A 4,984-nucleotide genomic window follows, 5' to 3' on the forward strand; every position below is an offset into this window, starting at 1 on the left:
TTATGCTACCCATGGATGAATTCTTAACTGAATTCGGTTTCTCTCTCGATATAACCGAATTCCTAAACCTAATAACCTAAAGTTGGAATCTCTTCCTAACGATTGATTCTTAAATTAGCATTAAGCTTTAATCCGCCTCTATTAAGCTTTGTTAATTATTAATCCGGCTAGTTAATTATCCTTATCTCTAAGTGATTATTAACCAGTTCTTGCTATTCAAAATTCCAATTGCCAAATGGACTTCTCAATCACATAAAGCAATCTAAACACCACAATTCACAACGTCTCATGAATAATGCATTATCTTATTGATACTGAAAGCAAGAAGAATACAAAACTAATAAAACTAACTCAAAAAATTCAACAATATAACTTTAAGCCAACATAGTAAAGAAATCCCAATGGATTTAATCAATCTAACTAATCATGTTCATTATCAAAACCCACAAGAATTCAATTACAAAATTGAGTAAGGTAGAGAAACTCGAATACACCCTTGGATGAGATTAAATAGCTCTAATTCCTCTTGCCCAATCTTGAATCGATTCTTGTTCCTCTTGCTCAAATTGAAGCCAATCAACAAACCTCGCCCAATCTTCAATCTTTGAAGGGAGTCCGATTTAAACCTTGGTCCAAGTCTCCTTTCTCCTTGGTTCCAACTCAGAAAACCCTTAGAGAGAGAAAAGTTAGTGTTTGGGACATTCTCCCCTATTTTTTCTTCTTTCCTCTTGCTCTTTCTTTTAATTAATTCAGCCTGTCGCCGCGAACATGGCCGTGTTCCTGGCCGTGTTGGGAACACGGTCTGGTGTTCCTGCCCGTGTTACTCTATGTGGTCGTGCTCCTTAACGCATCTTTTTCCTGTTGTCAAATGCACCCAAAATGGCCATTTTGGTGCCCATGTTGGGAACACGGCCAGTGTTAAAACCAACACGGCCATGTTCAGATTAAGGATGCGCAAACTCGACTTATTTCGGCAACTTTGACGTCCAATTCTGCTCCAATTCTTCCCTTTATCACTCTTTGACTTCTTTTGGACCTCAAGCACACAAACAAATGCATAGGGTGAGTGTTGGGACCAATTCACATCCAAATGTACATAAATTTTGCCTTAAAATCCCCATTTAGATGTGTGTATTCTAAACATATCATCAACTGTAGTCCTAGATTCTATGAGCTAGGTTAACGAAAACAAGGAGATATTGGTGTGGGCCTACCTAATAACACTCCGACTCAAATTACTTCATTGTATGCATCTCACATATCAAAATGGTCGCGTTCCTGCTTGTATTACGCTTGGATTAATCGAAAACTAACATGATTCCTCCCCTTCACACGTGGATTTACGTCTCGTCCCGCTTGATAATCAAGTAAAGCATCAATGCCACCAGCCAAACTTGTCAACTTCCTTCTCATGATTCTTTACGCTAATCCTTAAGCCATCAAGAGTCCTCGTGCTGAGAGGAATAAGAAATGATGGAGATCCCAATGGTCCAAGTCCTGAATTTGGGGTGTGCCTTGATTCTCGTTGTTCCCTCGTTCCTCCAAATGATTTGACCGAGATCATTCGAGAATGATATTAATGCTCGATCGAATGATATCATTTCATTCTAGAATGATATCAATACTCGATCAACTAATTTAATTTCTTTGCATTTGTCCAAGCAATGAATCTGTGCATATGCTTGCCGCTTACACGCACTTTCACTCGACACTCATGCTTATGCTCCCTAAATAGAACCAAACCATCATACTAAACAAAAATTAGAAAGTGAGGCACAAAAGAAAGGAAAGAAATCGCAAGTTCTTTGTTCTTCTCCGTACGGTTGGGCGTAAGGATCAAATCAAATTGATTTAGACACTAGGGTAGACAAAGAACATAAAAGAAAGGAAGAACACAAGCGATAAGTCTATGTTTGCCAGGGCGACTCGTGATTAGCTCGCAAAGCTCTTGAAAGAACCTATAACTTGATTTCCCATAAGGTAGAAAACTGAAATAGTATGCTCATTAGCCTTAAGTATTCGGTTGCATGCGGTTTTTATGGTATGAAATTCCTCATTCCATAAGACAAAGAAACTAGAAGCTAAATATGAATTAATAAAGAGAGAAAAGATGAATAAAGTAAAGTCAAATCAAGAACTAGAGAGGAGTTGACTGGTCAACCGTAGTCCTAGATTCTATGAGCCAGCTTAATGAAAATAAGTAGAAATTTGTGTGGGCCTACCTAATAATACTCCGACCTAAATTACTTCATTTTATGCGTCCTAGACATTTAAACGATCACGTTCCAGCTTGTATTACGCTTGGATTAATCGATAACAACATGATTTCTCCCTTTTGTGCATGGATTTACGTCTCGTCTAGCTTGATGATCAAGCAAAGCATCAAAAGCTTAAATGTGGGGTGATTTGATAGGCATCATATTATACATATTTACATGCCCAATTGTTTACATTCTTATGCATAATTATCTCGTTTTATGCTAAAATCACCTGTGTTTTGGTTCCTTTCACGTTTCAGGTCATTATCGAAGGACATTATCAATAATCGAGGGAAATACGCGCAATTACGGACCAGAATCCATCAAATTGAGCAAGGACTAGTATTCAGAGGTTGAGCACAGGCTGGACTCGGCCGTGCTGAATTGTCAAGAAGCTGCCCCCAAGAGTGCCATTTTGGCACGGTTTCCGTAGCCATCACGGCCTGTGGTGGCTCAGCACCGGCTAGGGCATGGCCTGGAAGAGGTCAACTTAACCATGGTCATGCTGAAGGGACTATATAGGCAAAAACGATTTGGTGAATGAGGGTTCGATTTTCTGACTTGATTTCCATTATACGAACTCAATTCATTTGTTTCTAGACCTCAATTGTTGACTTTGGGAAATCAATTTCATCAATTGAAGGAAGGATTACACTTGTTTCAACATCGATTTGAAGATCAAGACAAGATTTGGGAGCATTCAATAGGCAACTTAGGGTTTGATATTTTGAGTTGGAAAATTAGGGTTTCTCATCCAACTTGAAAGAGAAGGGTGTACATGCCTTTAATTTACTTTTCTAATTTTATTCCTTATTTTGTGATGCTTATTAGTATGAGTAGCTAAATTGTTGAACCCAATTGGGGTTCCTATGTTTGTGGATTGATCTTAATGTTATGAGATTTTGATTATCAATTCTTGATTCTTCTTGCTTTTATTATTAATGAGAAGTCACTTTATTCATGAGACGTGAATTATGGAATTTAGATTGCTTTATGTAATTGAGAGGTTCATTTAGTAATCAAGAAAATTGAATAGCAAGAACTGGTTAATAATCACTTAGAGATAAGGGTAATTGACTAGCCAGATTAAGAATTAACAAAGCTTAATAGAGACGGGTTAAACCTTAATGCTAATCGAATAATCAATCGTTAGGAAGAGATTCCAACTTTAGGTTATTAGGTTCAAGAATTCAGTTATCTCGAGAGGGAGACCAAATTCAGTTAAGACTTCGTCCATGGGTAATTGCAATTGATAATCAATTTAATCTCTATTTTCACAAAAATCCAAATAACTTAAGTCCCCTAGGGTTTGCTTTTCCTTCAAGAGTTTTCCTAAATCATTTCAGATAATTTGACATTTAATTACTTGTTTGTTCATAATTAATCCAAGAATAACATTTATTGATTTCTTTAGGTTAGATAACATAAGACGCTACAGTAGGTCTAGGTCCACCCTTTCCGGAGAATACGACCTTGATACTCACCATTTGTGCTAGTCTGCATTGATAGATTCACTACCTTAGATTGTAGCTACGTAAATAGCCTATCAAGTTTTTGGCGCCGTTGCTGGGGAATTTACTTTTTGCGTGAACTAGAATGAACTTGTGTTTTTGTTAATTTAGCCATATTTATTTTTTTGTCTTTATTTTGCTTTATTTTATTCTTTCTTTGTTTTAATTATTTTGTTCTTTGGTCGCTACATTCCATTTATAGGTAGTTTATGACTAGGAGCTCAAACTCTAATCTTATAGAGCCTCTGTTCGATCTAAAACGATCCCTTAGACTTTTAAGGAAGCGTTTGCAATTAGAAGAGGAGGAGATTGAGGTTGAGGTACCTGTAGATAGACCAGAAGGGATGGAGAATCATGATGGAAATGCCGCAGCGGACGCCAACAGAACAATGTACGAGTTTGCTAGACCATCATTAGATGGGACATAAACGAGTATACTTAACAATTTTGAGATAAAGCCAAATGTGATCCAGATGGTACAACAGAGTGTATAATTGGGGGGCTACCAAGCGAGGATCCCAATGCCCATATAGCCAACTTTTTGGAGATATGCGACACTTTCAAGATAAATGGAACTACCGATGATGCCATCCGGCTGAGATTATTTCCATTTTCTTTAAGGGATAGAGCAAAGAGATGGTTGCAGTCCCTTCCACCACACACTATTACAACCTAGAAATCTTTAGCTAAAAAATTTCTTTACAAGTACTTCCCTCCAGTTAAAACTGCTAAATTGAGAAATGACATTTCTTCTTTTATGCAGATGGACGACGAGAGCATGTACGACGCCTAGGAGAGTTATAAAGACTTATTGAGATGTTGTCCACACCACGGTCTACTAGTATGGATGCAGGTTTAGACCTTTTACAACGGTTTGAACCTTGCTACGAGGCAAATGGTGGACGCTGCAGCAGGTGGAGCTTTGAACAACAAGACGCTAGAGCAGGCGCAAAACTTGATAGAGGAGATGGCCATGAACAACTACTAATGGCAATCCTCTAGGAGTTGGCCGGTCAAACAAGGAATGGTCAACCAGTTAGACTCCACAGCCTTGGCAACTCAAGTGGAGCTTCTGACCAAGAAGATAGACCAGCTTCAGATGCCAGTTCAAGCAGCCCAAATAAGTTGTGAGTTTTGCAGTGGCCCGCATTACGGTGCAAACTATAATGCGGAGGTATGTTTGCTAGTTCCTCTACTTTATCTAATGTTTCTGCT

At 38.3% G+C, this 4,984-nt stretch overlaps 1 non-coding gene across 1 annotated transcript; it reads right to left on the minus strand.

The window, feature by feature from the left end:
• Positions 1-4,499: 4,499 nt before the first annotated feature.
• LOC125369079 lies at positions 4,500-4,606 on the minus strand. Its single transcript, XR_007214573.1, has one exon. It is a non-coding gene; the product is annotated as a small nucleolar RNA R71 (small nucleolar RNA).
• Between the last annotated feature and the right edge of the window lie 378 nt (positions 4,607-4,984).

The sequence above is a fragment of the Ricinus communis genome, chromosome 1, assembly GCF_019578655.1.
Source record: "Ricinus communis isolate WT05 ecotype wild-type chromosome 1, ASM1957865v1, whole genome shotgun sequence".
Lineage (NCBI taxonomy): Eukaryota > Viridiplantae > Streptophyta > Magnoliopsida > Malpighiales > Euphorbiaceae > Ricinus > Ricinus communis.